The sequence below is a fragment of the Phasianus colchicus genome, chromosome Z (assembly GCF_987193195.1).
Source record: "Phasianus colchicus chromosome Z, bPhaCol1.hap1.1, whole genome shotgun sequence".
NCBI lineage: Eukaryota > Metazoa > Chordata > Aves > Galliformes > Phasianidae > Phasianus > Phasianus colchicus.
In genome coordinates, this window is record NC_143476.1 from 30,889,504 (window position 1) to 30,912,943 (window position 23,440).

Consider the following 23,440-nt stretch of genomic DNA (forward strand, 5'->3'; position numbering starts at 1 on the left):
CTTGTAGAAAGCTGCCCAGTGAGCTTCTGCAGGCTGTATTTTGTCATGCAGCTCCACTGAAGTAAATAGTGAGTTTCAAGACAAGAGAGATCTGACGTGTGTGAGAGTGTCTGAGCATCACTGGCTGGTGTGCCAAAGCACAGGACAACCTGTGGTCTCCACAGGGAATGGGGAAGCAGTGTCTCTACCCCATGGATGCATTTCTTCTCTTTACCGCTGAATGTTGATTTCTCTGTGATCTGTTAATAATTAATTCAATAATTTTATTTCTCATCAAGCCTTACATTCAGAAGAGAGAAAGCCATTCCTTGGAAAGAAAAAGCTCAAATGCTGCTCACATTTGTTCACCCACCTGTACCCTCCAGTCTTCTTCACCACACCGCAGGGAGAGTTCCTAGCATTAAATGGTTCATTAAGTGGGAGATATGGGCTCCCTTCCAGTGAAAAGAGAAGAGATACAGTATTAAGCAAATCCAGTATTTTTTGTGTAGACAAGGTCTAGGTAACATGTTACAGGGGAAATAAAATATAGTGCAATTTGACTCATTTAGACATTCTGCTCACCAGAAATTGAGGTCTTGAAAAATTCTCAAGCAACTTAGTACACCTGCAAAATGATATGAGTCTTTTCTCTGTGTTTGAAACTAGGGCAAACTATACCCATGTGTATACTGAGAAGTCTTTGCAGGTGGATGTGCTAGTTCAGCTTTTGACTGCTGAATCTTGGGTACTGAATTAATGGCTTTGAGATTTAGTAACTCACAGCAGTAGTTTTCTTATCTTTCACACCGTTTTACATTGCGAGGCAGAAGCAACTGGGCAGCAGACTTTAAAACAAGCTCACACAGAACGTTACTGTTTGTTGTACCTCATTTTGTTAGGAAGGCAACTAAAATGAAAATCACTCATTTCCTAAAGAATAAAACATGCACTAGTAAAATAATAAAAATAACAAAAATAACAATAAATAGTTAATCAGTTTCTGTCAATCTCAAACCAAGTAATGCTGTTACTCCTAAAATGCGTTGACCCTCTCTATTTTCTGTGTGTGTTTCACAGTATTTACCAGAAAAATCTTGCGCAAAAACTTGGTCGAGCAGTAAGAAATTATACAATGACTGCTGCAACATAGCTTTTGTTAGTTATATTAATTGCTATTTAACATTTATGAAATGTGGGATGCATTGCTTTTCTGTCCACCTTTCCCAGTGTAAATTTTTTTTTCTTTTTTGATTAATCCGCGTATATCCCCTAAACAATCTCCACACACTAGGTAGCAACGAGTATAAAACCCATATTGAGGTGCTGGATTATTTCCTACCATTTAAAACTCACTCCTTTCATGTTTTCTTGTCGCTTTAGATCTCCTGTTCGGCTGCAGTGCCTGCTAGCAGTGAAACCATCTGCTTCCTGAACTGAAGCACAGCCACAAGTAAAGGAAGCTTTTGCACACTGCCAGTGCCATCATGGCACACATGCTCCTGCCCTGGTGCAAACTCTGGAAGACATCCGTTTCACATGCAGTTTGCCTCTGTGCCATCCATTTGGTTCTATATTTGCAATTTTTATGTGTTATCAGTATGGATCACATGTTGGAAACAACACTCATGTTAGATTTTATAAAGGGATTGAATCTGAAATGCTGAGATGTGGCAGCTTCACTTCAAAAGTATGCATATATATCATATATGCCTTTTATATGAAGTTTTCACTCCCAGTTTTCTAGGAAGTAATACCTTTCATTTTTACTTCATTAAATTTCCTTCCTACTTATCTGTGTATACACACTTCTTGAATTCCTAAAAACATGTGCCATTTTAATAATTCAGTCTGATTCTTGGCTTTCTGGTTTTATACATATCTTCTGTTTTTTGTTTGTTTGTTTTTTAAATTTTCTTCTTCTGGTTTCTTTCCTTTCAAACTTTTCTGTTCATTTGGTTTAGTGAGAAGTACTGGCGGTAGGAGGACAGTTGGACTAGATAATCTTAGAGGTCTTTTCCAAATTTAATATTCTATGATTGCACGATTCTATGTGTGACTGGTATATATGTATTTCATTTCATTTATATTATTCAGGGTTAATACCTTGAATAGTCCTGAAGCCTTTTGCTGATCTGACCAGAATATGCTGAGTTTCTCCCATTTTACCTGCATCTGTACATAATTTTGTACAATACCTTGCAGAATGAAAGTCTATGATGTCACCTTTTGGCCACTGCTCTCTTTTGAGCATCTTTATTATGTATTTCCCAGGCAAACTTCACTAACTTGCATCTCTGCATGAGAATCAAATGACTGAACGCTGTTCATTGGTGAGTAAATCTGATACAAGTAAAGAAAAGGAAAGATAAAGAATCATAAAATGCACTTTGTCTAACTGAGTTTTGCATCTATATTCTTCCAGTGTATGGTAGGATGGGACATGGATTTCAGAAAATACAATAGAAATAACTGTTCTAGTAGTACACTGTGGCTTCCACTATTCAGTCTTTCCTAAGAGCTGGACAGAGATGACCATGTCTCCTGTGGAGCATAAAATGAATCTGAGCAAACCTGGGCTATTGGTAAGATTCAGCTGTGCAGAAACCTGACTCAAGGACTACTTGAAAAGGGAAAGAAATGTATTGCATCGCTTCTTTTTCTTTTTAAAAAATGAAATATAAGGGCGGTCTAATGGAAGAATTTTAGAAGGAAATGTTTCTTTTTGGACTTTATTTAGGCTATAAATTCAAAATCCAGGCCTATCTTACCTCATGTTAGATAACTCCTCTTTAGCCTGGGAAATTCATAGCACTATCATATAGGAAGGACCAGTGGTGCCTGATTATTGGACAGAAGGAGTTATCTCTACTACGCTGTTTAACATTTTTTCTTTGCTTGCCTTTTTTCTAAGTTACTTAAGGTGAGTGCATTAGAAACATCTGGGTATAGCAATGATCTTTGTTAAGATTGACCACTTTCGGCCCTTTAAGTTTTGTGTCATGCAGACTGCATCACTGAAATTTCCTTCCAGGAAAGCCAGAGAAGCTGGAGCTTCTTGCATCTCCATGTGAGTTGAGGATGAAAGAGAGGAACAAGAAGGAAGGTAAGAGGCAGCTTTTTTCACGCAATATATTTTAGAAAGGTCATTTCTGATGCAGAGTAGTTTGAAAAGACCAAGGTGTTAGTATTGATTCAAATGTAAAACAGTGTATTTTTAATTTCCTGTGAATATTTCTCCAAAGAAAATTGAGAATAAGATGGAGAATACTGTAAAACTGTGTTTGTTGCAGTTCTGATATTCAGATAGTGAGACAGACTTAACTCAGGGAACTGTTCTATGTGTTTTCAGCAGTGACTTTTTCCAGTAAAACTGTCAGTTTTATAACACAATCATGATTTCAAAACACAGCAATGCAACATTCTGGCTGAAATCAAAGACAGACTACGTATTTAATATATATATTTTCAAGCCTTAATAGTAAAGCTGGTTGTTGGTCTTTTTCTAGAACTTTGGAAATGAAACCACAGTAATGATGTCAGAAGGAAAAAAGAGCAATGCCTAAGGAAGAGCCAGTTTCTTTAGGTCTCCTTGTGAAAAATGGAGTTCTTTCCAATAGCCAGTTTTTAGCTCCTCTGCAGATTTCTGGTGTGGATGTAGGATGATCCTAGCAGCTAGAATGGATCAGTGCAGGAGTATGCCTGGCACTTAAACAACATTTTTATTATTACATTTCCCCCACTTACAGACAAATCAATTATCATTTATATAAAGTCTCTATGTCTAACCACTCACAGTAGTTTAATATGATGATTATCTAAGATCAATGGAGCAATCATTCTACCTTCCTTCTCAGATTGGAATGACTAATTTTTCTGTGCATTTGTAAGTATGAGGTAAATTAATAATAATTATTATTCTAGTAAAAGACTTTGATGTATTACTTTTCTTTTTGGCTGGATGTGATTTATTCAGAAAGAAGCTTCACCCTACAAAGAGCAAATAGCTGTTTGGGTGATGAAACTGCTATATGCAAACAGAATGTTTTGATAGCCAGCCTCTCGATTCTAGAGGTGAGATATGTACTTTCCAGAGGCAGTGAGTAGCAAGTTTCTGGTTCATTCTCCAAGCAATCATTTTTAGATAATGTAATGACCTACCTAAAAGGTTCAGCCTTTGGGGCACGAGTGGCAATGAGGCCAGTTTCACATGGCATTTAGGTATTAATCTAGTATACTAGCAGTCATTTTCCTGGTCAAATGAGGAGGTTGCACAATGATAGTTTAAGGACTGAACCAGGGAGTCTGATATTATTTTTAAATTCTGTGGGAGGATGCTGCACTTGCGAACGTGCCGCCTGGGTCTTCTGAAACTTGGGTCTTTGGGAATACGTTGGCTTAAATCTGTAACTTTCTGGCCCTAACGAGGGAGGACATTTCAAGTCTCTATACAACACTGTGCTGCGGGGGCAGGCCACAAAGGACATATCTCTGTCTGCTGGGTGAGAGACTGAGTGTGGTGCTAACGAAGAGGATTGTCTGTTAAAATATCAGGCAGTCTTTGTGCCTGCTGCTTAATGACTGATATTTTTCTTCTGTGTAGCACTTTCCAAATGAAGAGTGGGAGTGGGTCACTGCCCTAATTGTAGCAGGTGTGAGAGTGGGTTGTGAGACTGCCCTCCCCAGCCCCTGCTTCCAAAGGCTTGGAAATGAGCAGCACTTGCAGTCACAGTGATGTGGATCTTGGAATCAGACTGAGGATTATTCTCATGTATTTTTCAAACCTCAAATATGCTCTTCCCTGTCAGAGATGTTTGCTCTTTCATTAGCTTATACAAAATACCTTGTGACAGTTAAAACAAACATCCATTTAAAGCTTTTAAACAGTACTTTTTCTATCCTACTGAATCATCCAGAAATTTAATTACATTTCATCACTGGCCCAAATGCGCAGTGCTTCTTATCTAGCTGCTATAATCCAACAAGAGAGAGCTGAGATTTTCAAAAGAAGCAGGCAAAAGAAAAGTCATGTGCAGCTAAAGTAGTTATGTGTTCCTGGATAAAAACAGGTGATAGTGCTATCTTGTTCATCCTGGTCTTAAGAAGCGATGGTTTGAGTATATTCAGAATGGAAGATTCCCCTCTCCAAGCAGACAAGAAGACCTTTAGTGCGTGGAGAGAGGCAGTCACATTAACCTGCAAGTGTGCCTAACTTGGGTCTAGGACTAAGAAGGGAGCTTACACAGGGACTTTCTCATCAGGAAGGTGCAGTCACTTTCTGAACAGAAATTTAAGTGGAAGTCTAATAAACTCCAGCTGCTTGCAGATATCACAGAAGGCTACAGAGAGTTTAAAGATCGATTCAAAGAGATCCTTACTGCGCCACCAGAGGAAGATAAAAAGAAGGAAAAGTACAATTCAGTTTGACTCAGAGACAAAAATTCTTGAAGATCACTGAATTGGATGGCATTTACTTTCCTGGCTAGAAGATGTCAGATGGAAAGGAAAGTTTTTAACAATAAAGTTTCAGTATAGAAAGATTCTGAAGCACGGCCACAAAGACAGAGGCAGAGCAGCATTTAAGTGGCATGCACTGAGAAGAGAAAAAAGAGCTTCTGCTTAGGGGTGGGTGTGTGTGCAAAGCTGAAGTTACATGCCTCCACAATTCATGTATGAAGTTAACAAGGGGTTACTGAAGAACACACTTGAGTTGCTAAAGAGCATGGGACACCTCTTATCTAGGAGATGTGCAACCCTTCACAAGAGATAAATTTAAATCCTCAAAAGCTCTGTAGCTGAAGGAAAGCAATTGCATCTATATGTTATTTACTCTGAAAAAATATCACAAATGCTGATTGTTACTTGACCTTCATTTGTCTGTTTGACTAATCAATGGGAAGCAACTGATTGAAAAGATAATGTCACATGTTGTGGGAATGGAAAATCTTTTGTTTCTTCATTTGTTTACAATAGGGTATTCCTTTATGGATGAGCTTCAGTAAGTTGCAATTCCATGTTTGTCTGTGTCTGAGAAGTGTCAGAAGGTTGACTCTGACTTTTTTAGAGAATGTGTTGTTTGCATTTTTCTAGTGTCTCAAAAAACATTCTTCACTGTGGTGTGTGTGGATCAGAACAGAAATAATCTGTTGTTCAGAAGAAGCCTATGGCTATCTCACTACAATTTGAACACTACAATTTGAACAGCATTGAAGGATTTCTGTGAATGATGGTCAATCCACAGTTCTGCTGCGGCCTTGATATATTTCTCTTGCTGAGCTGCAACTGTAGATTATTGATGACATTGCAACTGTAATTTTTATAAACGGATGTACAAAACATAGATAGAAAATGTATTATGGTGTCATGGTAAGGTGGCTGGCATGTAAAAGAAAAAAAAATTCAGCACACACACTGAGTTGTACAGTAAGAACCGTATATGTATAAGAACTTGGATATGTTTTTCATTTAAAAATTGCTATAAAATGAAATGAGAAAGTGAAATATCATCAGTGATATTGGATGCCTGGGTCATTCCTAAAACTGGGTGGGTGAAATAATTGGGATTTTGGAGGAGATAGTGAGGACAAATGTGCCTTCTGCAACTGAGAAACTTCATGGAAAGGTGCATATTAATCATCTGATTAACATGCTGAAATACCCAGAAATCTGACCTCAAGTCTTAGCCTGATATTCCCAGAGATATGAAGCATGCCTGTGATAACTCAAATTTTATGTAAGCCTGAGAGTTTTGTGAATGAAAGTATGGTTAATTGTAGTTAAGTTGTTCATGCATATATATCCCTTTTCTCTACAAATATTTATAATTGTATTAATACCACTATATCTACAATGTTGCTGAATAGTTTGTGAACAGTTTTTGTCCAGAACATATTTTGTATATTTTATATTTTGTACTAACCAGGGCAGAATTATTGCTGTTCATCCTTGCCACTGTGGTGACAAGAAGGGTACACCATCTGGAAGAAACCATGGTGAGAAAGTTTGAGCTGACATCTTTTTTTAATGAAATAATTGCTTATTATAGCAGACTGAAAAAATTATGGAACAGCTGATATATCTGAAATAAATAACACTGATGAAGCTTTTTGTTTCTGTGAAAACAAAGAAGCTCCAAGTCTGTGGCAAGTATATGCCTTACATTTAATACATTGAATGCAGACAATTGATGCTTTCCAAATACAGACTGCCAAGTGCACAAAGAGCAAAGTTTAGTCAAAGTTCATCCTCAGGTCATGCACTTAGAGTGGCCATCAATCTGGAAAACCTCTCAGTAACCTCCACATACTTCCAGACAAGATCTGGGGTCCTTTGTGTCCTGATTAGAGCATGCAACAGTTAATTTGTTTTAAATAGGAAATTAAACAGTCGTGTAAAGTGTTATATGAGGGTCATAAAATGGTTCTTGAGGTGTATTGGTGAGGTCTGCTTGGGATTCTGACTCTGCATCTTGCTGCAACAAAGAGGAGCAGAATAACTGAAGAAAATAATTGCAACCTCTTCTTAATGAAAAAATAACAAGAGAAGAAGTCTTGAGAAAGTGCTAAATTCACTACAAGGATCTTTAAATGGTTTAATTCTTGGAGACACTGTCCCTGTGTGATGAGGCCATGAAGAACTTGTGTGCCTCTGACAGTGCAAAAAGCACTGCTGGGTCAGGCTGCTAACAGGAGACAGTGAAAGAGCTCCTCAATACCAAACACATTAAAAAAGATAACTTGTTAGAAGGTGGTGGAAGGTGTCCTCCCCACTACACTGAGTAGCATGGTGATAGCAGATATGAGGCAGGTGAGAGGACTGTCATAGTAAAATAAAGACAAGGATTGATAGTGTTTTAACGTACGTTAACCTGGGGAAGAAACAATAACTTAAAAGCAGATGTTAAGATGAAACAAAAATAAGTCTAATGCTGGTAATAAGTGACAAACAAACCTCTGGAAATGTGGTGATTTGATTCTCTCAGAGCTTTTCAAATTCCTCAAATCTCTCTTACCTACAACTTGGGCTTCCTTTTTCTCTTGATAGTAAAATGCAGTTGGATTCCTCTGAAAAAAGTTCGTTCTTTTTCGGTACTTTCCATCTCATAGGTGATGGAAACATCAAGCAGAGCAGCTTAAGTGAAGTTTACATAGTTTATCTTTTTATAGAGGGAGATTACCTTTTTATTTTTTAAAATATTGCATTCAAATCAATGGTTGCAGCTCTGTGATAGTAAGACAAGTTTTTTTTACTATTATTCATATGTTATTTTGCTGTTTTCTGAGCAGTCACTTCTAACAGTTCTTGAGTAAAACACAGCAACTTTTGAAGAACACCAGGTATGTCAGATGTTTCCAGAGGTGAACTCTGCAGTGTGACCTGATGGGACATCATTGTAGGAATAAATGGCAGGTATGCATAATTCAAAGAGGTTACTGTAGACATGATGCTATGTAGGATGTGACAGAAGTTCTCGTGTGATTTCAATTAGTTAAGAAAAATTTCAGCAGAATTCTGCATGTAAATAAGCCACTGTGCAGGAACTCTGTCTGCTGTAATGGAAGGGATCTCATGTAACCTCACATTCATTCCACTTCCTTGCAGTTTACAGTCTGACAGGTACTGATGCAATAGTTCATAATTATGAACTTTCCATGAAAGAAAAGGAGTACCAAAACATTGAAGTTTTATTTGAACGTGAGGCTGTAGCAGATACGTTACTCTTTTCTTCTCTTTCATTCCTTAATGAGCTTTATCGGTGGAGAATTGAAAGGAAATTTCAACAATGTATGGAAGAGTTATGACTATTTATTACAAATAATGCATGCACACATGCACAATGATTTGCAGTTTGTTACAGCTGTGCACTACCACACATAATGTCACACATACAAGAATTTTGGGGAATTTTGTTAGTTATGCAAAACATTATCCAGGAGGTACATTGCAGAGGATTGTGTTCTGCGAGTTTGTTAGCTACTGATAGCAATTATTTTTCTGTTTTAAAGATCCTTGTCATCTGAGGTGTGTTAGCTGCCACATATGGCCAAAGAGACTTGTTATATCAGCAGCTAAATAAATGTCAACTAGTCAGAAAAAACAGTTCCCAAATCACCCACACACTTTCTGAAAAAAAAAAAAATCCTTCTTCAGAACAATTTAATGAGTACTCATTAAAAAATCCCTGTTTTATGGAAATCAGGATGCATATCAGGTTTATCGAAGTCTAGATTTTTTTCTAAATAATTCAAAGACCCCAAAGAGGACAGTTTATTCTATAGAGAATTTCATGTTGGATGCTTATTTGAGTTATTGAATCTAAAGAAACAGTTTTTTTTTTTTTTTTTTTTTTAATGTTAAACAAATATTATGGAGTTTTATTGTTTAATGTTAATTTGCAGTGATATACAATCACTGCAATTCGAGTACAAAGTAGAAATAAATACAAAAAGCAATTCGAGTCTCTAAGTAGAAATAAAAGGGTCTGCATGGTATTCCCAAGGTTGTAGCTTCAGTGAGGATTTCTCTGATGTCATGAACTGAAAGAGCTGAGCTCTTTAGTCATAGAAAAGTCAAGATGAAAATTATAGGCTTTGTACTGCACAAAAGGAGAGAGTTTATACATTAAGAGCCTTAAGTGGGCCATTTGTGATGATTACACCTTCTCCGAAGACACAAAATTCCAGAAAAAAATAGTTTTCATACCTACAAAAAGCATTTTTTTCTTTCATCTAGTTTTGCCATTTTCTCACTGAAGAAGATGTCACTTTGTGCTCAACCAAGAAGTCAGAAAGATTATTAAATTTAAACTCGGTCACAAAAAAAAAAAGCAAGACATTTGGAATACTGTAGCTTTTAATCTGGCTTGGATAAAATTTCAGCATCTTGTCACACCAATCCCATTATCCTCTGGCATCAGTGTTGTATGACATATCAGAAAATAATCATATAATCCTGGCAAAGACAAGACAGTGCTGAGATTACACTGAGTATACAGAAAGGTTGTCAAGCAATCACAGAGTATCATATTTTTCACAGAATATTGTATTTATCTGTTGCTGTTGGATCTTTAACCCAGAATGCCAAATGCATTCTGCAATGCACTGTAAACTTTACAGTTGGAAAAAAAACCTACAAAACCCAATAAAGCAAAACACAACAAAACAACTAGAAGCTCTGCAGAATCTTACTATGAGAGCAAGAGTAGCCTCCTGCTTGAATCAAATCTTGCTTTTCTGTTAATTTTAACAAATTTGATTTCAACAGTTGATTGAATATATATTATTCCAAAGACTGATTGAATAATTTGAGAAAAAACAAAATGATATGTAATTTTAGAAAATATAATCTATGTCTTTGTGCTCTCTTTCCTTGACAGAAAGATAAATTCCTGTGTGTATGTATATTTATCTGTTTAACAGAAAGCTGAAGTAAAACAAAACCAGAGCTATCTAATGAGCAGGCATCAGCTGAGGTTACTTAAATGCTACATACAAACAATTTTGAGAGACCTATTGGGGGCAGATTGGTGTGCACTGCCTTTTGTACAGAAATTTGATATTCAAATTAATAAAGTGTCTGCTGTATATTCAACACATTACATCTGTGGGAGATGTAATGCTCTATGCCTTTGTATTTTTGTGTATACAAGAGTTAGAAATTGCCTGATATGCAGCAGCACAATGTGCTAGCATTATACACCCGCATCACCTGACATCTTCTGCTCTTGAAGAGGAGGATTAACAATAACCAGTGACATTCTCAATACACCATTTCATAACAGAACATGTAACTTCCCGTTTTGATTAGGATAGAACATATTCATATCTGTAATTCCTTGCTTGTGTATATACAAATAAATTTAAACTCAATATATTTTATATTATATTCTATTAAAAAGTCCTTTTACATCATGGGTATAAAGCATACTTAAGTATCCAAGTCCTTGAATTCAATTCTTGATTGACCTTACTAATAATAGATTACTTACAGTTCTGTTAGTTCCTCTCTCTTTTTCAGTAACTTGTTACTTAACAGGTCTCTAAGAAGAGGATATTAAGTAGGGGACAACTTAATATGGGGAAAAACATTTTTTAAGAAGTTGAGATAAACAAATCTCTTAAAAGAAATTCTGTCACAGATTGTTCACTGTTTTCCTAACAGAGCAGCTATTTCCAATTGAAATCTAATTTTTTTTTTCCACAGTGGAGATAGGATTTTTGAACTTTCTTGGTTAGAATCATGGAAAAGTTTCAGGAGAATGCATTCATTTATAGAAATTTATAGCCAAGAAGGCCAAGGTCAATTCCAGCCACAAAATGCTAACTCAGTTGCCAATCATTTCAAACAATGAATGGTTTCCATCAGGGCTTGCACTATGTAATTTACTGAATATTTCAGACTATCCTTTGGCATCTTAATTTCTCCAGCAATTCTCCCATGTCAGAGGCAGAAGACTAGTTGTTCAGTTATTTATATTTCCAGAGTGAATTAACAAAAGCAGCCTTCATGGTTTTCTTCGGTGTTTCATAACATAGTCATGCCTGATTGGAAAAGAAGGTTTATATTGAATTGCCATTGAAAATAACGTTAGGATAATTTATGGAAAAGGAATTCACATAATGACTGCATTTGGTAAAGCTGCAAAATTGATTCACTGGTTTTGTAAGTTTGATATTCCCGAGGCCTTGGGATGAACTCACTGCTCTTCTGATGACATCTAATCCCTTACAAAAAATGTCCTACAAACATATTTCCAGCGTAGTTCCTGTTTTCCCCTAAGGAATAGCATGTTACAGAAAACAAACAAGTTGGAAGTTTGGAACAGTGAGTTATTGTGTGTTATCTGTTATTTTTATGTGAAAAATGTTTTTCCTTTTTCCCTCCAGTAAAGTCCAGGGCTGGACGGCATGAAGTGCTGGGCACGTGGCAAGGCTGCTAACTGTACACACATCTGTTTTCCACAGTGAGCACTTGGAAATTTCAAAGTATACAGCACTTGTCAGAATCTGCCCCTCTGCAATTGTGTTCCTAGATGTAAATATTTTATGGAAATGAATGCAAGGCAACACAAAGCATCAAATGAACATCTCATAGGTCTCCTGGAAGGATCTCAAGAGCTGTTATCAGCCTAGACACATCCACAAGTCATGGCTTTATTGTGAAGCAAGAAGTGCTTCAACAGGTGGAAAAAAACAGCTAATCACTACATCAATTAATATACTTAATTATTGGCTGTGAAAGGGCAACCTAAGATTGTTTGACAAGACAAATTTTGGAGATTATATGGAGAAACTAATAACCTACAAATAATCAGAGCAAGGCAAGAGTGACCTGATCTGTCTCTTTTTGAGCATCTTGTATTAGCCCAGAATAGAGCAGAAAAGCTTGTTTCTCTGAGTTACCTTGCACCTGGCCTCACAGCCTGCTACTTTCAACTATTTAATGCATACAATCATCTGCTACACAGTCAAGGGAAAGCACAATGAAGTGCTCGTGTAACAGTAGATTAACATCTCCTTTGGAATCTGTAGGAAATGAAAACAGCTTGCTGTTGTTGAGAATGAAAGACTATTGTTCTGCAAGAGCAAGAACCATTAAGCTAATTACACATTTGCATTGATCTGGTGAAAACTGACTGAAGTTATATTTATACAAGCCAGATGTAAACCAATTTAGATGTATTTACAGGAGTTTTCACTGGTTTAATTGATTTAAAACCAATTTCGTGCACAAACAAAGCCGTTTTTCCTTTTTCTTCTTTTTTACAGACTGAAAATTAAGTAATCATTTCAACTTGAGTTATGAGAGAGAACTGTACATTAAAAATGTGTATGTATTGCTATGTAGTCATGACTCTCATAACTACTACAATGTGTAATATTCTAGAAAGAAATCTCAAATTCAGACTTCTCAGGCAGGATTGGAATAAGGCGTTACTCTTATATGAGGGTGAAACTGCAATTCACTGCCATGCTTGTTTTATGCTGCTTATAGGGGAAAAAAAGAAAAAAGTTATGTTAAATTTTAAATTCCATATTAATATAATGGCGTAAGAGTAAAGTGATGTCATATTTATTTCTGATTAAAATTCTACAAGGACATTTGCCTAAAATGTGTTTCACTGTCACACTTGGGCCCAGTTATCTACTGGAATGCAGGGGCTTTCCTAGTAGAAATTACAGGAGGAGAAGGAAACACACCAAGCCTCTAAAACACATGCCAAAAGTTTCATGCTCTGTCAAAATATGAGGAATAGAGATATCAGTGTCAAAGAGACAGAATGGCAGGGACCCTGGTTCTGCAGCATAGCAGAGAAGTTAAGGGCCATTTTTGAGATATAAAGTGTGTCCATATATACATAGGCAAGTTCTTGAGCATGCACAGATGGAATAGAAGTACTAGGAGCGTGTGAAAAAAAAGTGAAATAATGCTGCAGACTTAGCAATGTAGACATGCTCTTGCAGAAAAGATAAGAGTCTGCAGAAACCAATACTTATCTTCTGGAGAAAAATAATTGACTCATATTACGTCAGTTTAGACAGCCGAGGTTTCCTCTATCTAAGGGTGGTTTGTTGCTTCTCCTTTAGAGCAAAGTTGCCTCCATAATACAAATACATAGAAATTTGTATTTTTCTTCGGTTTTCTTAAATAATTTTTATTTTTCATAAAATAAAATAAAATATACATAATTTACACTATTTAATTTTGCCTTAAGTCATATTTTATTTAACTCAATATTAAAAATTAATTTGCATGGCATAATTCAAAATAGCGATATAGGCAATTAAATAATTAAGCACTTGTTCAGAAATTTGACATATATTTTTTGATTACAAAGTTATGAAACATGATTTGATGAGTAATTTTCTGCCCCATTGCAAATGATTTCTTGATGAAGTGTACTGTAGCTAGTAAGACAGAATCCACTATTTTCGCCTCACCAGAACTGTGCGCAGGCTGAACTCATCATCATATCATACTTCAGGGTGACCTGATTACTCTTTGTAATGCCCTGAAAGGAAATTATGGTGAAGTGGGAGTTGGCCTCTTCTGCATAACTAGCAATAGAATGAGAGAGAATAGCCTCAGGCAGTACTGGGGAAGGTCCAGGTTGGAAATTAAGAAAAATTTTCTCCAGAAGAGTGATCAGGCACTGGAATGAGCTGCCCGGGGGGATGGTTGGGTCACTGTCCCTGGAGTTGTTCAAGAAATGTGGAGATGTTGTACCACGGGAAATGGTGAGGTCTTGCGAGGCCCCATCTGCAGTACTGCATCCAGGCTGGAGCTCCCAGCATAAGAAAGATGCGGAGCTCTTGGAATGGATCCAGAGGAGGGCCGCTAGGATGATCAGAGGGCTGGAGCACCTCTCCTATGAAAAAAAGTTGAGGGAACTGGGCTTGTTTAGCTTACAGAAGAGAAGGGTCTGGGGAGACCTCACTGTGATCTCCTGGTACATGAAGAGAGCGCATAAACAGGCTGGAGTACAACTGTTTATATGGATTGGTAGTGACAGGACAAGGGGGAATGGTTTTAAACTAAGACAGGAGGGGCTTAGGTATTAGGAGGATGGCTCTGGGCAGTCTGGTCTAGTGGTTGGCAACCCTGCCTGCAGCTGGAGGGTTGAAACTAGATGATCATTATTGTCCTTTTCAACCCAGGCCATTCTATGATTCTGTGGTTTAGTGAGGAAATATTAGTGATAGGTGGACAGTTGGACTGAATGGTATTGGAAGACTTTTGCAACCTTGGTTATTCTGTAAAATCTACATATCCTCTACGGTAATTCAGTCTATAAACTTAAAACCATCTGTTTCTACAGTTCCATTTTGCTGGTTCTTTTTCTTTGCAAGTATCTGCACAAGTTCTTCACTTGAGAAAGGTGAACTCTAGTCAATGAACTAAGTTCTCTTCTTTTGTTTCAGGGCTTTCTGGGAGCCTCAGGGATATGTGCCCTCAGACATGCTGACCTCTGCATTGGAGTAATGTGAGCTGCTGAAACTGTGGCACAGGCTGCTCTCTTCCAGGTATGCAGTCACAAAAATTAAATTAAAATACAAAACAAAAACAGAGAAACTTCTCAGTGTTAGATTTTTTCTTATTCTGTGGTCAACACAGATGCTTCCTGGCTGGAAAATTTTTGATTATAGGTGTTAATCAAAAGGCAGTCAACCTCCTGTAACTTGGAAACTTTCTTCTTATAGCACAAGAAGCAAAGACAAAGCCTGCAGATACTGGCAAATATTTTTATTCAGCTTCAGAGAATTTTTGCTCTGCTTTTCAGTTAATACTGAAATCTCAGTATTAAAAACATACTGCTTCACATTACTGATAGAATGCAGTAAAATGGAGACAGGAAGTTAGTCCTTAGGAATAAAATCAACCTTTAATATAAATTATGTAGTGGATGACCAAACCCCTTGTCTCTTGTCTAAGAAGAATGTGGCTCTTCTGTCATACTGCAGATGGGAAGGATTTAGAGGCTGTTTATACAAATTTTTACCCTTACATTTGCCTACTGCACTGAAAACTCATTGAGTCAGAGACTGCCTGCAGCTATGTGTTTGTACAGCATATAAAATGATAGGGTCTGAATCCTCGTCTGTTGCAAGGATGTAGACATAATAAACATCGTTGGTAATGGGAATTTTGTGCTGTAGCAAAAATTATCTGTAACAACAATTCCTCTGCCTAAGAAATTATACTGTAAGCAAGTAGAAAACCATATTCCTCAAAATTTGTGATTGATTTAATGAAACTGCACTTAGTCATTTTAAAATAGTGTCTGTGTTTGTGTAAGATTTGGCTGGAAATGTCAGAGAAAAATTCCCCATAATCAGTATTGTTTCCTTTCTTTGCAGTGTATGTGTTTATGCACATCTGTTCTCTTCCTGCTGTCATTATCTCATGGTGCTTTGGGCACTATCTCAGACAACTCACAGACAGAAAGATAAATAACACCAAGTGGGAGAGAAAAAGATGCAATCAAAATTTCGATGTAAGATCTCTTCTTTGGGGCATGTGAAAAGTCAAATTCACTTTCAGAAGGGCTAAAAAACTCCAAGATGTGTTCTATATCCATACTGTCACTCTCCATCTGCAAACACAGAAATGAAATTGTGCTTCAAACTTTATTCCAACTATAAAGGATCTTTATCAGTGATGGCAACTAATTCTGCTGTATTTCCTCTTCCTGGACTACTTTTATACAATCCTGCAGATGTGATGCTGGAAGTTCACAGCAAAAGTAGCATAATTCGGCACTGACCATGCACCGATTTTGTCATACCTGAACAAGAAAACAAGTGTGCTCTAACCCACTTTTATTCCACAACACCAGACCACAATTCAGAATCAATTTTATATGCCTCTCATTGTCTCTTTCTCTGATGTGACAACTAGACCACTAGGAATGACAATTATTCAAAGTGTGCACTGGTATTCAGGGGGAGATAGTTTCAAAACAAAGTCCCAGGACTGAACAAAGAGATAATGCATCATTCCATCACAGTGTTCTACCAGCATTATTCCCAGAGCTGTGCCACCACACAAGCCCATAACATTTTTCACCAGGAAATTAGGTTTTTAAACCTAGCATATGACAATGTGCTTAAGTCAAAAACAAACAAACAAACAAACAAACAAACAAACAAAAACCAACAAACCACAAACATGACAAAATAATCAAAAACCTCTGCCCCACCTGCCAAATTGTGCACATGACATCATCAGATATTCTGCACTTGTTTGCTGCCATTCAGACGAACCTGCCCTACAGCCTGAGCTTTGTGCTCCATCTCCCTTTACAGGGTCAGTGAGCTGGAAAATTACCACATGCTGCCACAGTTAGCTCAGCCAGGTCTTGTTATCATCGTTTCCAAGGAATTCATTCTTTCCATTATTTTACATATTGGGCAGACGTCCTTCCATGGAGGATACGGCTGCGCTAGCTGGAAGGGCCAAATGTTAATGGGTTGGTATTGTCGGCAGAATAGCAGCACAATACATGGGAAAATATACCCAGACAGCTCATTGACACTGGTTTAGGACCTTTAGACTTAAGGGTTAACATGTGAGGAGTATGTAAACAAGACTCCAATAAACAAGGAGTATCAGCTGTGTCCGTATTCATAATCCATAACTTTTTCTTCTCTTCCTCCCCCTAGAGCAGCATAATTCTTCAGATACATAGAGGCAAGAAAGTGGCATGGATGACCAGTGCCTTTCGCAGTACAGATCTGTAGGATGTGTGCAAGAAACCATACAAATAACCCTGATTTATAAGGAATATTATTGAACCTCTGGGTGAAACAAAGCAGTTTTATTTCAAGCCTGCTTTACTATCAGTGTGACTGATAACAGACCATGTGATTGTGGAAATTTAAAGCTTATGATTTGTGTATGTCATATCTGATGTGTAGAAATGAAGGCAGAGCATGCTTTTCTTTGCTGGGCATGGAATTTCAAGTAAATGGATTGCACTAATGGCAAATTTTATTTTCCTCTTAGGAAAATGAAAGTCCCAGCAGAAAATATATAGTAAATTTTGAATATTCAGGAAAAATAAAATCAGGATAAAGAATAATATGTTTGAGTTTTGTTGTTGCTCCCGAATGTTGATGGTGGGTTTTGTTGTTTCTCTCTTTTTCAGTTCAAACTCTTTTCTCAGTGTTTTCTCATGCATCCACTTGATGTCAGCAAATTTACAGAGTTTGGATTCAAGTAGGAGGATCTCCTTCATGGGGCAGCTCTGCTGATCTCATCTGTGTTCACCCATGTCCAGCCCAGTGCCAATGGAAGGAGGACCAAGCTTGTAGGAATGGAGATTGGTAGGGTATCTCCAGACAGGATGTGTCCCTGCCATCAGCAGTGATAATGTTTCAGGTACCCCACTCATGTTGGAAAGAGTTGTTCAGCTCCTTTAATTTGAATGGATACATGTGAATAACACTAAAACATTCCATGCAAACAAGTCACAAAAACATCCATGCCAAAAGGGATGTACTTCAAAAACTGCTTAAAAATTAATCCCAAAGCAAGAGTGTCTGCAAGTGCCTGGGACTTAATTGTCAGATCTGAATATGACTCTGATGTCAGACTGGTGATGAGGAAGGAAGAAATTGGACTTGGCAGTCACTGTCCACTGCTCACACTTTGGGTACTGAGTCTTTTCCTTCATTATTTTTTTGTCTATGAACAACAAATGGCTCGATAACATGACCTGGCTGCTCCTGTTGTGACAGCATGTGATAATTAGCCAAGGCTACTGGCATTTCAAAAAGCCTATGCGAGTTTCAGCTTTTTAAATTTGCTTGCGATTAACATAGCTGTTATTTCAGTTATTTTTTTTTTATTATTGATAATGGAAAACTCTCCAAAGAACTGCAGAAAAGACAGAAACACTATATATCTTGTTTCCTGCAAACAGTACTGAATGTACAGGAAGAATTTGCAGGTTCTCTAAAACCTGTCTGAATAGTATTTCAGATAGTAATGAGATGTGTGAAAATACTTGCACCAACCAAAAGTTAGGTTAGCCAGTTCACATCTCTATAAAATATATCCTAATTTCAACTCAGATTATTTCTTTGTCTCGGAGCTAATTTTTAAATAGTTGATGACATTAAGAGCCAATTGAGATGAATTTATTTTTACACAAAAGTAATCTATGTCAAGGCTAGAGTTCGTATCTAAGCCCTCCAAACAATCATCATAATCAATCTGTAAACCATAAAAATGTCATCTTAGGATAAAAAGATTTTTTCAGTGTCTGAAATATTACATTAAGATAAGCATTATAATTTAGTGTTTCTACCTTGAATATAATCTTTTTAAAAAAAGTTGTAGAAGTGTAAAAAAGAGAGGAAAAAAAAGGGAGGAGAGAGACAGAGAGAGCAAAAGAGTACAATAAATGATAACACTATTTAAAAATCAGTTATTTCAGGCATTCTGAAATGTGATGTTTCGTCCTTAATTTTTACAGCTTTTGTTTTGTGCACATGCATGTTATTTCCAGTATATTTAGGGAACATGGGATCTGGAAGTGAGACAAGAATAAAGCAATAGGAATGGGCCCTTTGTGTGGTCTTTTAAAAGTACAATACCAAATATATAGATTGCATTATTCAGTGCAGCAGATTTTCCCTATCTTCACATGGCAATAAAAGCACATTGAGTGGAGAAAAAAGTGCAAGAAGAAATACATTTTAAAGTACGGTGGCATATAAATAACCACATCCTACTACATTAATGGAATTCGGGCGTTTGATTTATTTATTTACTTTTCCATTCTGAGTAATATGATGAATATGAAACAAGAAGAAACAAATTCAGTAGTTAAAACTGAGTTATTAACCAATCCAGTGTAAATTTTAAAAGCTACTGACCCTAGCTGCACAAGTAAAAAACAAAAGGTGTGAAAATTCAGATTGAGGATCCTTAGAAATGAGAGGAGAAAATATGATGGCAGAGAAGACAGAAGATCCTTCCTGTGGACTTCCAAGTACAAGTACAATCAGCTCTTAGCATTCATTTACCTGCTTTATCACCAAGGCTGAAACAGCGTACAAAAGTCTATGAAAGTTTCACCTGAGATCATCTACAAGATACAAGCTGTGTCCCAGTGAGCATTAGCCTTGCTTTTCCCAAGGACCTGTTAGACTAGTTTATCCCTCCTAGCTTTATGTTGTAACTAGGACCTTCCTGATCTAGTTCCCTCAAGATACTGACAAACTGTAAAGCCAGAAGGGTCTTCCAGGGTATGAATACTGGATAATTAAGTCAAAATTACTTGGAAAGAAAATCCATGCTTCTCTATCATGTGGAAATAAAAATTCCTGTACTCATACAAAAGCTTCTAAAAGACTGTAGAAAAAAAATTATACATCATCATGATTGTGGCCTATGATATCATTGTTGTCCAAATAAATCTTAATCACGAGTGTTACACTTGTACTTTCGACTGCCATCCTTTCCCAATGAAAGTGTAGGCATTTTGGTATCCTTAGCTGAAGAGAATAAAACAGCAGAACATCTCCCACTGAATGTGTTGCAGTTTTTGGCCAAATATCTTTGATATTCAAGGATGTTTAAGGCAATTAGCAACTTCTGCTTCTTCGTCACTTTGTCACCTTCTATTCTCCCTATGAAAAGGAAGCAAAAACTGTTCAGCCAAGTATGTGAAAATTATACAGACTTTATGTACATGAGCTATAGTAACATATTAGCAACTGTCTATGGTATAAGCCACTTTCTATAATGTTACATTAATATCATGGACTTCTAGCATTTGATTGCCCTAATAAGTCATAATCTTGTAACTATTTCAAACAATTTTCATATCAAATTAGTGAAAACAAAGCTAGCATAATCTGGGAGGGAAACTACAAATAGAACATGGCAACACTTTTCTTATTTTTTCTTCTGTATTAATGTTTCCTTTTTCCATTTCAACATTTTTCTCCGACATCTCATTCATTGCCTTGTAGAATTAGCACATTATCTCATAAAATTAAGTTAAACCATGGAGAACCATTGTAGCAGTATTTAAGCGTCTTCTATCAAATTAACAGCTGTCAGGAGAAACAATAATGACTTTTCTTGAGGCTTGTGTAAGAAAACAAAATCAGAATAGAAGTAATGAAACTACTGAAACTTAAATAAGATTAAGAAAAATTCGTAGGAGAGTTTCTTACTAATGATATAGCAGTTTTCTCAAAGAAGTGGGGATAACTCTTCGACATTGTACAATCAATGCTAGAAAGAAAAAAGCACTGCCAGGTGCTCTCTAAGTATTAATATTGTGCCAGCCAGCAAGAAGATCTTGCTTTTATCTTCACTTTCTCAGATGCTATGATTCTAGACTGACTTGAAAGCTGAAAGATAAATGGTATTTAATGGATTTCTGACTGCAACATGGTTTTCTCACTTTAAGAAATTAAATAATTCAAGAGAGTGAAAGGCATTCATATAACTTCTGAATTTTTTCTCTAGTCAAATTAATATAAAAAGATTTAAACAAAGTTCTTTCAGAATCTGCCTGCACCACAAAAGAGGTAAAAATGTTCTCTTTGCTGCATGAGCATAACACCTTCCATTTTGATGGTATATTTCATTTTGAATTCTCACAGTACTTTTCAAGTGCACAATTAGTTTAGCCTCACAACATCACTCTGCAGGTGGTACTGTGTTATTATGTCCACTTAACAGATGTTAAAAGTGAAGCAGTTGATGTTAGTTTCCCGTGTCAAACAGAAAAGTCATGGCTACAGCAAAGGGAGCATTTATTTCAACATCTTTGATGTTATGTAATCCTTAGCACAAAATGACATCAAAGTAATTGCTAGAATTGTAGACTGTCTGCTGTTCTGGCAGAGCGGAAGGAGCACCTTTACATAATAAAGCCAGTATGCAAACTTCAGCCTCCTACATCATTAAGGCACAGAGATCCCTGCTTACTGGAGACCACTTATCTTTATGAATAGTATGGTGTGCAGCAGCAGAGACTATTTTGCCAGCAGTATTTTCTTCTCAGATGATCTGCTTTACTTACTTCCAGCATGTTTCAAAGTTTCCTGTAAACATCTGCTAATGACATCCAGTAAGGAGGAAGTCTTTCCATTTCTGCTGCTTACATGTAGCTCGGATGCACTGTTGGTGGCTAAGAACCTTGTGGATCCTTACACTGTTCCGCTGAGCAGGAGCAATTGGAAATAAAAGATCTCCAGATCACTCTCAGAAGAGGGCCAGAAGTTGTGACAGCAAGATTATGGTATGTACAAAAAGTGCAAGGGATATCTGGCAGTTCAGGGTGCTGTAAAATGCATTTGTCCATATATCTAAATAAAGAAGGAGAAAATAATATTTCTGGACTGGCCAAGAGAGATGACAAGACAAACTAGAAGAACACAATTGTTGCTGAGATTGTAATGAGATCTACTAACATTGCAAGGAAGTGCAGGAATTATAAGGAATAAGTATATGATAGAGAAGAAAGAAGCGACTTTGCTCAGTAAAAAAAAAAAAAAAAAAAAAAAAAAAGAATAAAAGAAAAAAAAAAAGTTGGATTTCAAAGTTTGCTGCAATTTGTTCCTTTTCAGACTGGATTGTTCACTGTAGTATTATCTGCAGCCCTGAAATATGTCAGAGGGACTCTCAGGCAACAAATTCAGATTACTAGCTCAGCCTCATGGGCATGAAGAAGTCTTCAGCATTGATATGAAAGAATAATAATAGTAATGGCTGTTCCAGTGAAGATGCTTCCAGAAATAAACACAGAGGGTGAATTTCTGCCTCCCTAAAATCTATCCAATCTCTACACTCCCAGTCCTGAGCTGGTATTTGAGCATGACTTATCACTGGTTTGCTGCAAAACTAGCAATGGAGACTGTTTTGTAGGTAAAAATATGGAGAATATGAGCAATTAAGGAGTTAATTAAAAATACAAGAGATTTATAATTTCCAATGTTGGCATCTTCTACTGCTCTGGCTACAAGTCATGTGTATTGACAGCAAGATGGTAGCTGATTGCTTCAAAGGCTCTGAAGTGCCAGTTTTAAATCATTACAGAATCATGGAATGGCTTGGTTTGAACTGGAAGGGATCTTTTGAGAAGAAGAAAAGGGAAAAAAAAAAACCAACAACTTGTCTCTTAGTATCAACTGTACTTACCAAAGGACTCACAATGCTATTTCTTAAGCTGTCATGTAGATTGAGAGTTTATTTTTTCACTGTTTTGTTTTGTATAAAATGGTATATTTTTATTGGTGGTGACTGCTTAAAAGTAGTACTTTATTGCTGAAAATTTGTTCTGTCATATTGTGTTATTCTGCTCTTTGTATGTGCTGTAATTTCAAAGAAATAAATAGGAGGCTTTACTTTCAAAGCAACTTATGTTCTTTGCTAATAGTTTGCTTCCTGACCTGTTGGTTTACATTTTCCACAGAGTAATAACAGCTAATTTTGCCTTCCATAATGTTTTGCCTTCTAATACCTTTACTAATTAATATATTATTTTCATATTTTCATTGATTCAGCCTACTTACCAAATTTTGGAAGCAATACATTTTAAGATAGTTAATTCAGTGGTTTTTAGGAAAACTTCATGCTAATTTTAATTTTCCCAGTCTGTTGACTTTTGCATTTTATTTTTCATAAACTTATGCTAAAATGTAAAATAAAACCAAAACCTTATGCTGCACATGATTAAATAACACTTTTCTGTCTTGAACGGGTGGTAGTTCAACAGTAGTTGAATGGGTAGCTAATTAACAGATTAGCTATAGCTCTTAATGCTGATTTCATCATTCCTCTGCAAGTCATTCAAGATTCCTCAGAAAATTATCAGTCAACTTTTCTCCCACTTGCTGTTATCAACTACAAGAGCTCTCTAATTTTAGTTCCTCAACCAACATCCTTATGCATAATGACTTTTTCTGTCTTCCATATTCAATTTTGGATTATTTAT

At 36.6% G+C, this 23,440-nt stretch overlaps 1 long non-coding RNA gene across 1 annotated transcript; it reads left to right on the forward strand.

The window, feature by feature from the left end:
- Positions 1 to 6,849: 6,849 nt before the first annotated feature.
- LOC149912779 (uncharacterized) lies at positions 6,850 to 18,286 on the forward strand. Its single transcript, XR_016461731.1, has 4 exons — positions 6,850 to 6,971; positions 8,265 to 8,388; positions 14,901 to 15,002; positions 17,627 to 18,286. It is a non-coding gene; the product is annotated as an uncharacterized LOC149912779 (long non-coding RNA).
- Positions 18,287 to 23,440: the final 5,154 nt, after the last annotated feature.